Source organism: Vicugna pacos, chromosome 8, assembly GCF_048564905.1.
Source record: "Vicugna pacos chromosome 8, VicPac4, whole genome shotgun sequence".
Taxonomy (NCBI): Eukaryota; Metazoa; Chordata; class Mammalia; order Artiodactyla; family Camelidae; genus Vicugna; species Vicugna pacos.
In genome coordinates this window covers 30,583,311-30,596,910 of record NC_132994.1, presented here as the reverse complement: position 1 = coordinate 30,596,910, position 13,600 = coordinate 30,583,311, and positions in this window count along the sequence as shown.

Below are 13,600 nucleotides of genomic sequence, written 5' to 3'. Positions count from 1 at the left end.
AGAATTTGTTAAAAAATGCAGATTTCTGAGTCCCATTCTTGTGGATTCTGATTCATTTGGCATGGGATGAGTATCAGGAAGCTATTTTTAACAGCAGTACTGAGTAATTCTGATGGGCATGGTCCACGGATCATTCTTTGAAAGCAGTGCTGTGTAGTAATGGGAAAAAATACAGTAAAGCTGTTAAGGGCAAAGGCTCAGAAATGGAATAGTTTGGGTCGGTATGGTTAACTCCTCTCTAGCTGTGGGCACGTTGCTTAAACTCACTTTTCTAACTTCTTCAAGGGAGGGTCGGGATAAGGGTTTCTGGTGAGAATTTAGTCCCTTAATCCATTTAAGATGCTAAGTATGGTGCTGGCAAATAGTAAGCGCTCAATTTGTGTTCGCTATTATTAGTGCAGCCTCAGTAACTCTAATTAATTCAAGTGTCGTGTGGTAGATACCACAAAATATATAACAGATAAGTTTTCTTCCTCGATCCAGAAAGAAAAGCAGATGTTCTGACTTTTATTTATTTCTCACATTCCCCTTTTTTCCCCCCTAACTTAAAAATCATTTCCCTCAAGTTTTCAACTTTAGCTCCTAGGTTCCTGGCATTCTCTCCCCACTTGAAAGAACAGTAATCTGTTTTTCTGCCTTCTTTATCTCCTGCTGAGTTAACCTGATTGTGTAGCATTAAATTGGGTCAGTTGAGGGGGGAAAAAGGTGGGAGTGGGAGCAGATAAAAGGCTTTTACGGAAATCTGAGATTAAATTCTCGCCAACTGGTGCAAGTGTCATCCTGGTCTTTGTTCTCTGTGTCTCCTTTTGTGCCAGTGTGGTTACATGACATAAAGGTGAATTATTTAAGTAATGTTATTTTACTGCTCTTTGCATAATCACCTTTCTTTACTTCTTTCTAGTGATGACAGACAAGTCCCTTAGAGAATATTCAGAAGCCTTTGTAGTAAAAGGGAACTGAAAATGAACCAATATCTCTTGATAAAAGAAATACTGACTGAACTGCATGAGGAGAGCGTGGGGTTTGTCTTTAAATATTCCAATATTATTCTAGTCATCAACTAGGAAAACTGAATACTGTGTCAGACAGCTGGAAATTCACTCTCCCCTTAAAATGAAAGAATGAAGAAATTCAAAATAGAACATGAACTGGGAGCACTGCCCTGTGGCCCCATCACGTAATCCTGATGGGTCCATTGATTGAGTCCTTGACCCTGTAAGTATGACCCCTTGAGTTGAGGAAGAAAGGAATGAGAATGGATCGGGACATGAAAGGAAGGGAATATTAATTGTTTTATTCCAGGGACTGTCTGGAGCTGCTAAGAAGATTTGTGAGTTTCCCAACCTAGTTTTAGCAACCTCAGTTCAGACTGCAGGGTCCCAAGATACCTGGCTTCTCTGTTCTCTTGGCAATATTTTGGAAGGTCAAGGCTTTCCCACCATTTTATGGGCTCAGAATGTCTCTCAAAGCCTGGCAAGTGATGTAGTATTTTGCCTATCTTAAAATTCTTGTGAAGGAAGAAGAAATTGGAAAACTCCTCAAACTGTTCTCGTTTCCTATTATCACCATGTCTAGAAACTTTTACCTTACAGTTTTTAAGCAAGCAAAAGAAATGCTGTGAATTGATTTACCCTGTCTCAAAGTTTGATTTCATCCCTGTTCATATTCACAGTCATTGGTATATTACACAGAAATGAGCTGAACAAATACTTATCATATGCTATTTAAACATAAGAAATATGGCATATGAAAAGCAGAACCAAAGACTAAAGCTAATTATATCAAATAGTATGAATTTGCATAATGTTTACATATGTGTTATATGTATGATACATCCCATATGCTGTTTACTTTTAGACCAACAGAACTTTCTGACATGATGGAAATATTCTATATCTGTTATGTCTAACAGAGTAGCCAACTAGTCCATGAGGCTTTTAAATTCTTGAAATAATGTGATTGAGAAGCCAAATTTTTAATTGTATTACACTTTGATACATTTATTTGTTTATTTATTTTTGTGGCTTGGGATCTTTTCAAAGGATGATGTTTTTAAATTTAAATAGCCGCATGTGGTTAGTAGTTACAGTATTGGACAATGCAACTTAGGATGGTGTGATCTGAGTGGAGAAGAAGAGATTATGGTTGAATGAGGACCCACTCTTGGATAGGTGGAGCTTACCTGGAATTAGCCTGCTCATTTGGAAAGAAAACATCTTCCCTATGCTTGGGTTTGTTTACTGAGAAAAGCAGAAGGGATTAAAAACATAGAAAGACAACTATTGTTGGGTTTTTGTCAGTGATTTTATTGTATTTATATTTGGGTGAAATAGAGTAAAAATGAAATACAGGGATATAGTAATACATACTCATATTCATGTACAGTAAATACAAATTTTAAGCATTGACACATTTTAAAAAAGTCATCATCTCTTTTATTTTAAACTAGTTCTTGAAAAAAGGTAAGGGGTAGAAGTATTCTATTTAAGATTTTTTGAATGTTATCTTATTTAGAAGAGAGGGAGAAGTGAAGCAATATCTTCAAAAGGGAGGTTGTTTTGAATTGGGATTTAGGTGGTGCTAATCTGATACTTCTAGACAGGTGTCTATGGTACCCAGAATAATGATCTTTCAAAGATGTCTGTGTCCTAATCCCCAGAAGTTGTAAATATGTTAGGTTACAGGGCCAAGGGAAATTACGGCTGCCAGTGGAATTCAAGTTGCTAATTAGCTGCCTGTAAACAGGGAGATCATCCTGGATTATCTGGATGGGCCCAGTGGAATCACATGGGTCCTTGAAAGTGGAAGATGGAGCAGAAGAAAGTCAGAATCAGATGAGACTATAGAATAATTAGAGAGGTACAAGGAAGCTTTTTAAAAAAACTGTGGTAGAAGCAAATATGAATTTTTACTCTCTTAATTATTTTAAGTGTACAGTAGTGTTAACTATACATACATTTTTGTGTAACAGATCTCTAAATTTTTCATCTTGCAGAGTTGAAACTCTATACCCATTGAATATCTTCCCCTTTCCCCTGCCCCTGGCAACTGCCATTCTACTTTCTGTTTCTGAGTTTCACTACCTTAGATACCTCATAGAAATCGAATCATGTAGTATTTGGATTTTTTGACTGGTTTGTTACACCTAACACAGTGTCCTTAAGGTTCATTCATGTTGCAGCATATGACAAGATTTCCTTCTTTTTAGAGGTTAAATAATATTCCACTCCTGGTATATATCACATTTTCTTTATTCATTCATCCATTTATACACATTTAAGTTGCTTACATCTCTTGGCTATTGTGAATAATGCTGCAATGAGCAAGAGATTGCTAATATTTTTTGAGATCCTGTTTTCAATTCTTTTCGATATACATCCCAAAGTGGATTGCTAGATCATATGGTAATTCTATTTTTAATTGTCTGAGGACCCTCCACACTGTTTTCCACAGTGGCTGCGCCATTTTACATTCCTACCAACAGTGCATGTGGGAGGAAGGGAGCCATGAGCCAAGGAATGTGAGTGGCCTCTGGAAACCAGAAAAAGGGAAGGAAAAAGGTTTTTCTTCGGTGTATGTAGATAGGAATGCAGCTCTGGGCTGAAACCTTTATTTCAGCCTGGTGAGATCCACGTTGAACTTCTAACCTATGATAATAAATTTATGTTGTTTTAAGCCACCAAGTTTGGGGTAGTTTATTAACATCAGCAGCAGAAGACTAATACATTATGCCTAACACAAATGGCCTTCGCAGTACAAACTCAGGGCTAATTCCCCAAGAAACTCTTAGGAAAATAGCAGATTATGTTTACTTGGATATCTGTTCTGATATAACTTGAAATTCCATTGTCATTTCCTATCAGTTATAGGAACCTAAGCAAGCCGTTTAGCCTTTGAGCATCCATGCTTTCTGTGAAATGAGAAATTAATATTTAAGCAAAAAATCCAAAGATGAGTGAGATATTGGTAGAACTCCTTGACATGTGTTGGAGGAAAATGTTTACAAACAAGTGCTATGATTGTATCTATTATTTTAGACATCAGGATATTCTGGGCTATACGTGTATCACTTTTAAGGAGCATGGAATTTAGCAAATAATCCTTAGTAGGCTGTGATGTTGGTGGTATTAAATAGTGACATAAAATAGTCATGCTAGCAGACAGGCTATGGTCATAAAAAATACTGACCTCAAGTCTCATCTGCTTATTATCTCATTTGCTGAAAAGTTATTTTGTATCATTGCAATTCTACAGATGTTTCACAGATGTCTTTAAGGATATATTTCTGCAGCTTGTTATTAAGCTAACTTCTGTGCACTATGGCAGATTTCCACAGCATATTAATGAGAACATTATGGAATTGTAAATAAATATGTTTGTAGCAATCGAGATGAAGAGCAGAACTATAAAAATGGTTATAAAAGTCTAATTAACATTTTAAAAGTAAAAAGCATGATGCCTTGATACCAGAGGGGAATGGTCTCAGTCAGTAGATAAAATGAAGAATTCTCAAGTGGGCTTAAGAGTGGATGAAACACTGCTATCAATATTTAATGGGATATGTCAGATTTTACTACCATTTGAAAGAATGCAAATAGGGGTTACCATAGAAATCACCTTGACAGAAAACTGCACAAAATACAACACAAACTATCCCTCGAGCAGCCTTGCAGGGGTTACTATGATGTCTGACTATAGTCTTCTCATGTAATCTCTTGATGGTGGGAAAAATGACAGCGTGTATGTCTGTGAATGTGCATATATATACAGTAGAACTTGAAAACTGTAAGAACATTATGGAAATTCTAGAGGAAGCTATATTAATTTTTCTTTATATCATAATTACTCTTTGATAAAGCTATAAATGCCAAAATTACTTACAGCTTTAAGAAAGCATTCATCATAACCATCCTACTACAAAGACTAGGCAACCTCAGAGATGCTCATACTATTTGAATTTAATATGCTATTTTACATTTTAGTGATAATCTTCTTTTGTATCATGGCTCTGTGATACTTAAATATTGCATTTTAGCAGCCTGGTCATGCACTAGTGAGATTAGTTGCCTTCCCAGATGCAATCTTCCATAGTCATTGAAAAAAAGCACCTTTTTCTAATCTTCGAAAAAACTTAGCCACACATGCTCTCCTTTAACTAGTCTACAATTATAACATAAGCTCCAAGCTCCAACAAATCACGCTTATTTCACAGAATCTTTTAGTAAAATAATATTGTAATTTCTTCCCATTAAAATGGGTGGAATAGAAATCTGGAGTTGTAAAAGGAATAGAAAAAAAATAGTTGCTGAACCAAAGGCGGTGGGAGGATGGGGTAATAATTGTAAACATATAAACGTAAAAAAAATTGCAATGATTATCCTAAAAGGTAGGGAGAAGAGTCTGATACTTTTCCCCAATTTTTGTATGTTTGAATTGAATGAATATGATTTTTAATACCATAAATATAGGCATTATTCAATAGGTAAAACAAAACAAGAATTCTAGAATTCCACTTTATGACCCATTAAGGGAGACAGAAAAAGGAAAAATGGAAACACTGAAGGAAAAGATAGAATGGGTAACAGAGAAAAAGAGAAGTTGGTCTGAAGGGGCGTAATCGAGAGACATAGGAAGCTCTGAACAGGAAGAGACAGAGCGAATGAGGGAAGAGAGGAAAGGAAACACAAAATAGAAGGAGGCAAAGAACCTCTCTCCAACTTTCCCTGAAAGTATTTTATGGATTTAAAAGACGAGAACTCACATCCCTCAGAGGTATTTACGAGGTAGAGATAATTCAGGAAAAGAAATGGGTTCGTTTCTTGTCAGACTTAGTGGCACTTTGTTTCTTTCTCCGGTGTCACTTGTATTAGGGCTTGGGTTTTATTGTTATAAGTGTACCCTTCAGTCTCTCCCACTGGTCTATAAACTCCTAATTCATTTTTTAATCTCTCTAGTTCAAAGTTCCTAACCACAAAGGATTGAAAGACATAAAAAAGATCAACAAAGAGAAACTGACAAACCTACAAGTACAGAAGGGGGTTTAATACACTTCTCCCTGCAACACAGAACTAACAACAGCCAGAAGAATTGAAGAGAGAAAGGATTGGAGACTTAAATAACTCATTGAAAGCTTGATTAAATAAATGTGCATAAAGGCTTGTCTCCAACACAGAAAATAAACATTCTTTCAGATTATTTTGAAAATGTACTCATGTAAAGCTACAGTGGAAATCTCAACAAATTTCAAAAATGTCAACATCATACAGACAAAATTCTCAATGGCAATGTAGTAATATTTTAGAAATCAGAAAAATTTTTTACTGTCCTCTTCCTGCTTGTCCTGCATGATGACTTGGGGAAAAAGTACACTTAACATTTGTGGGTTAAAGAGGAAATTAATTAGAAATTAGAAAATATTTAGAACTGAATAAATGTTAAAGCACTATGTATCAAGACTTAGAAGATGCAGTTAAAGTGGATCTTAGGGAGCAATTTATATTCTAAATTTCTATATTGGGACAATGTAAATATTTGAAAATATAGGGTCATTGTCAAAATCAAGATAAAAAGAACAATAGAGAAAACTAAATAATTTAGAAGGAAGGGAATTAATAAGATGAAGGCAGAAATAGAAAAAGGACCACAAAATAAAAATCATTAACAAAATTAAAGAGTTTTCTAAAAAGAATGGTGAAACACATAAATCTTTGTCAAATGTGACACAGCAGATAAACATCCAGGCCAAAACAAAAGATATTATCTGTAGAAAAGGGCATTTAAGTTCAAATATAATATAAGTAGGGATTCAATAATCATAATAATGTCCATTAAGATACTTTATGCCTATATATATCAAAACTCAGAAGAAATGTAAAAATCTTTAGGACAAACATAAGCTAATTAATAGTGATTCAAGGAGAAGTGGATAACTTGAATAAGAAAAAAGTGTTAAAGATTGTTGTTGAAAACTCCCACTTGTCTACCCAAAACACAAGTTTCAGGTAGTGTTTGGGGACTAGTTTTTTATTATTATTAAAGTCTAGGAATATCTTATACAAACTTCTCAGATTGTGTTACAAGAGGAAAGCTACCTAAACTCATTTTATGATACTAGTTTTACCTTGGCACTAAAATTGAAAGAAAATTTTAAAAAAGAAGCAGATTTTACTTATGAAACTAGATGTGAACACTGAAAACCTAATATTAATAAAGAGTCCAGTAATATACTAAAATAATATGTTATAACCATGTAGGCTTTATGGGAATGCAATAAGGGTTTGACATTGAAAATCCATTGAAGACATCCAGTTATAAATGGTGAACTGGATGCAAATATTTATCTCTTCTCCTTTCAAAAACACACATAAAAATGCCACTAAAAGGGAAAAAAGGAGATAAGCCCATGTGGGAACAGCTAATGAAAGAGCAGACAACATCAGGGAAGAGATGTCAATGGGGGACCGATCATTTTGGGTGTAGGTGCACCTGGGTATGCGTGTGTATTATGTACTTACTACATGCCATGTACTAAATACTACCTAACTTCATTTTTATCTGAGGACAGACTAAGATGGAAAAGGATGAAGAAAGAAGTCTGCAAATTTGATATTCTCATTAGTGATAAAATGTAGGAGGTAATTAAAATGACTCTAAATAAATGTATGGTCATTTATTCATTTATTCTTTCAGCAGACAAATACTGAGCAATACTGCATTCAATGTCTTTAGAAATATGCCTGGCATTGCTTTTTTTAATATATATTTTTATTGAAGTATAGTCATCCTACAACATTGTGTCCCTTTCTGATGTACAGCACAATGCTTCAATCATATGGAAACATACATATATTCGCTTTCATATTCTTTTTCACCGTAAGTTACTGCAAGATATTGAATATAGCTCCCTGTGCTATACAGTATAAACCTGTTGTTTATCTATTTTATATATATTAGTTAGTATCCGCAAATCTCGAACTCCCAGTTTATCCCTTCCGACCCCTTTCCTCCCCTGGTAACCATAAATTTGTTTTCTATGTCTGTGAGTCTGTTCCTGTTTTGTAAATAGGTTGTTTGTCTTTTCTTTCTGGCATTGCTTTTTAAAAGGATGATTGATGTGATCTTAGAGGAAAGGAAAAATCAAGTAGACATTGACCTTGTTATTATCTTTATAGGACTTGGTTAAAAATAGATTCTCATCTTTTTCAAGAAACTCAATACCATCCATGAGCTAATACTATTTGCTTCTATTAAAGAATATTATAAGGAGAAAAAGTATGAACTTTAACGTGGTTATGTGGTTTCTAACAAATGAATTAAAAATTGAGAAATTTATTTCTAATAATAGTACATTTTTGAATTCAAAGAATTAGGATTTTTTAAAAAAACATTAATAGTTTTCATTTATGATAAAATGATATTGCTTAAAATTCAAAATGAGTCACAAGTATAATATCACTGGCTTCTCCCAACAAGCCTTTGAGGTAGCTGGAACAAGTGGCATCATTTTTGTTGACAGATATTAAAACAGTGAAACTGGCACTTTTCAGCATTGGACTTGAAATTGAGAGTTTCATGTTGGGGGTCTTAACTCTGCTACAACTAGCATTGTGAGCTTGGGTGAGCACTTACTGCATCTGGACATCAACATTGTTATCTATCGGATAAGAGGTCTAGAATTGTGTTTTTCCTAGCACTCTTTTATCTATAATTTGAGAAAGAAGGCTTCACTAAGGAGAAATTGTACCAGTCAGTCCCCCAAACTGTTACTTAAAAAGGTTTTTAAAACTTTAAAAATTCTGTAGTCATTTTAGTTACTTCCTCTCCTTCCTTCCCTATCTACTCCTCTTCCTGCCTTGTCGTCCTCTCTCCCTTCCTTTCTAAAAGTTCAATTTAATAAATCATAGAAAAAAAATTCCCAAGAGAGAGCAGCTTCTGGGTTGGTTGATTCAGCTACTCAGTGATGACATCCTTTGGAACCTGAATTCTTGTCATCAAAGTTTTACTCTCCTTTCCTCAGCATATTGACTTGCTTTTGGCAAATGCCCCTTCTGTTTGCAAGATAACTGTGACAGTTCCATGGAAATGTGAAAACATGACAGCATGTCTCTTTTCAGTATGTCTCTTTGTATATGTAAGAAAACCAATACCAGCGCCCCTTCCTCCAGACTTCTTGTGGGTCATTTGCCAGAATTGCTTCACAAGTTCATGTCCGATTAATCACTGGCAAGAAAAGTGGAATCATCACAAATGGACTAATCCAGTCAGAAAATACCCCTTCCCTCTGGACCTGGGGCTACAGCCCTCCTTTCTTGCTACATGTGTCTTAAGGGGAATGGTGTCTTTTCATGGGGGATTGGCTTCATCTCTGACTGTATTGCCATCTGTAGACACTGATTTTTCACCTGGAAATTCCATTCTCAGTTATCTGCCAGGAAACTCGTGATGCTTTTTTTCAAAACGGATTTCAGATGTTACTTTTGAAGGGAGCATAAATGATAAAGAATAAAACCACCTAAGCTGGTATACCCAAGTATAAATGGTATTTTAGAAATAGTCTTTAATGTCGGAAGAAAAAATATGCTTTTAGTAAAAACAAATTTGAGAGATGAGAGCAATGGAAAAACAAGTCATCGAACATCAAATAGTGTCAATAAGATATAATGGAAAGCAAATATTCTGGTTCCTTGAAGAATCTAGGTCACTAAAACATAATATTTGCACTTCCCTTGGGAGGAACCAAATAGTGTCAAGATATTTGGACAAAGGGATTCACAGACTCAAAATGAGGTAGTACAGGGCATGAAAACACTCCTTATACTGTAATGATCCACAAAGGTGGATTTACTAGCCTACTCTGAATACAGCAATCTTGTTGGAAACCAGAGTAGAGCTGAAAGAGGGAACAAAGAAAATGGTATTTACGTATGTATGTATGTATGTATGTATGTATGTGTGTGTGTGTGTGTATCTGTCCTTCTTTCCTTCCTTCCTTCCTTCCTTCCTTCCTTCCTTCCTTCCTTCCTTCCTTCCTTCCTTCCTTCCTTCTACCTACCTACCTATATACCTACCTACCTACCTACCAACCTACTAAATAAGATCTACCCCATCTGGGAAACAGCAGACATGATCTTTCTCCCATTCAGCTGCCTGTCAGTGTAAATGAAGAAACATTAGCAGATTTACGTTGCTTCACTTCCTTTTCTCTTGTCTTAGGATATCTGCAAGCGCTTAGTCTTGGACTGGAGAGAGAGAAACTCATTGTCAGAAACCTTTGTGGATTGAATTAGGATCACAGCCATTGTGACAGGTCACCACCATAACCAAACCATTCTCTCAGTTACTTACGAGACCCAAAAGGTTGCAGGAGGTCATTAGCAACCTTCTCCAGGCAGCCTTCCTTGATCCTGCCCAGCCATGAATGCAGTTACCTTCTCCCTCTGTATAGTCTCTGACTAGTTATTATTTCCATATTTTGTATTGACTTTTTTTTGCTAATGTATTTTCCCCTCAATTTTCTAAGGATTGTGAATGTTATGAGGTCCTAATCTCTTTTTATCCCTAGTCTTGAGCCCTTAATCTAACCAGTGCTCAACGTGTGGGCTAATCTTATCATACCCCGTGGCTGCATTCAAGTAGCTGAGTGGAGCCAGAGAAAAACACAATCATCATGACTGCTTTCACTTTAGGACCACAAACCACAGGGGTGATTTTAGGGCTGCTCAAGAATCCTACCTGGCTTATTATTTCACTGAGGAAATAGAATTCATAGATGAGAACTTCCACATGTGCCCTCACAAAAGATGCCAAATTACCTGTATTGGCATACTGTGGGTTTGTTTTTTTACAATCGATGGACTATCTGAGGCTCTGTTCTAACTTGAGCACTGGATCTCACCTTCTCCTGTCAAGGGTTTTGGTCCCAAAGTGATTTGTCTCTCTGTGTCATCCATATTCCTCTCTGTACTAAACCTGTATCAATAGCATACAAACATGTATCTTCCTTTAAGAAAAAAGTTCTTTTTCTCTATATCCTCTTCAAGCCACTGCATCATTTCTCTGTTGCCATTAATAGCCAAACTCTTATGCTTAGAAAGTGTTGTTTCTTCTCGCTGCCACCATTGCATTTCTCTCATACTTAGATCAGGTTTCCATCGATACCACACCACTGAAAGAGCTCTTGTCAAGGTTACTCATAACTGCTAAGTAGTATCCTCATCACGAGCGATCCACCAGCTGCACTTCCCACAATCCGTCATCCTCTTTTCTAAAACACTCTCAGCACTAGGTTTCTGGGTTTTAGCTCTTTCTCATTCTCCTTTGCCCTGACTGCCTCTTCCTACTCATTCTTCCTTGCTGGGTCGTCCACTTTCCAGCCTTAGTGAAAGCACTTCAGGCTGTGTCCTTGGACCTCTTGTCTTTTCTAGAAATGCCTATGCCCTAAATGCATTATTTTTTTAGATTTATGCCTCCAGTCTTATTCTTCTTGGGCTTACTAAAAAATGCCATAAACTGGGTGGCTTAAACAATACCTATTTATTTCTCATAGTTCTGGAAGCTGGGAAGCCCAAGATCAGAGTGCCAGCAGATTTGGTTCCTGGTGGAAGCCCTCTTCCTGCTTGTAGATGGCTACCTTCTTGCTGCCGTCACATGCAAGAGAGAGAGAGAGTTCTGGTCTCTTCTTCTTGTAAGGTCACTAATATCATCCTGGTGCCCCACCTTCATGACCTCTTTTAAACCTAATTACCCCAAAAGTCCCTGTACCCTAATGCCTTCACACTGGGGCTTTGGGCTTTAACATACAAACTTTGGGGGTACACATTCAATCCATAACATCTATATATATATATTCTCAATCCATAATTGTATATTTAACTGCCTATTTGACATCACTGAGTAGGATCCTGGCCTCCTATTCTTTATCCAACCTCTCTGAGCTCCTGTGTTCTCCACCTGCCAAGCATGTCAGATCTCTTGTGCCTCTCTGAGGAGGCCAGGCATGCCTCTGTAGCAGAGACTCTCTTCTGTCTGCCTAGGATTGTCTTCTCCCTCAAATGTATGACTTACTTTTTCCTTTACTTCACATCATGTTCAACTATGCTATTATCAGAAGGCTCTTCCTGCCAACTCTCTATAAATATGGTCCCTTTACTCCAAAGCTTTATTTTTCTTCAAAGCACCTTTTCTCACCTGGCATACATTGTTTTTCTTTGTTATCTCACCTCCCAACTAGTTCTTGAGAGCAAGAACTTTGGCTGGTTGGTTCATTCCTCTGTCCTGTGAACTTTGAAGTATGCCTGACACATGCAGGTGCTCAATTAATATTTGTTTAAAGAATGAATGAATGAGGAAAGCATTGAAAGATTATACCACTGATGGCACAAGGGATTGCACATTACTGAGAAAGCAGAGCATGGTGAGGTAGATTCACAGATTATTGCAGTTAAAAGGGAACTTAGTGGGGAGGTTATAGCTCAGTGATAGAGTGCCTGCTTAGCATGCACAGGGTCCTGGGTTCAATCACCCAGTACCTCCATTAAAAATAAATAAATAATTAATAAACCTAATTACCTCCTCCCCCAAAGAAAAAAATGGGGGGAACTTAGATGGTCCAATTGAATTTCCATACTTTGAATAGGAAGTCAGTTCTAAATTTAATACCTAGAGGTAGAAATAGTTCTAATTTGTGGGTGCCTGAGACTCTCATTTTAGTGTTCTTTTTATACATCATGCTGGAGTTTGGCTGCTGATAGTATAATTTTATTTAAGTTTCTACAATTCAGTTAAAACCCATGAATATAAATTTTCATGGCGCTGACAAAAATATAATATACAGTAAATACATGATCTTTAGATTGTCTCAGACTTTGTCTTGCTGACAAAACCCATCATTTTTTCTTCTACTTTTGTCTGACTTATATATCTAATGTCCCTAGCCCTTTTCCCTTCTCACTCTATGTGCTACTATATCTATTACCATAATTTCGTCTACCACTTTTATTGGCATAACTTCTGAATCTGTTATATCTTAAATCCATATTTTCCTTCTGAGCTCTAGATTTGTCTTTGAGGCATTTGTGTTCAGATGTCCAACACAAATTGAAGATATTCCAAACTGAACCTCATCATCTCCTGCCTCTCTTCACTAGGGTCTCCACCCTGTCTGTCCCTCCCTCTAACCCCGTTCTTCCTCATGTATTTTGTGGCCCATGGATGGTGTCATGATTAAGTCGGCAACACACTGATTAAGTTGGTAAAGCAGCTCTGAGGGAATCACCCTTGAATCTTTCCTCTTATTTTTCTCCCAAGCTGAATTCATTTCCAAATATGGATGCCCCTTGCTCATAATCTCTTTCCAATTTCTCTCTCCTTTTTCTATCCTAAACACCACATTCCCTGCATCAGTTTCTCATGTCTCTTCCTTTCATCCTTGCATGGCCTCTATCCAGCGTACCTTCCTCTAGTGTTGCACAGCATTGCAGTATCTTCCTAAAGAACAAATCTTAGTATGTCTCTCACCTGCTTCAAATTCTTTACCAACTCGCTATCATTTCCAAGAATAAAATCTCAAAGTCTTAATATGATACAAAATGCCCTTTCTGAT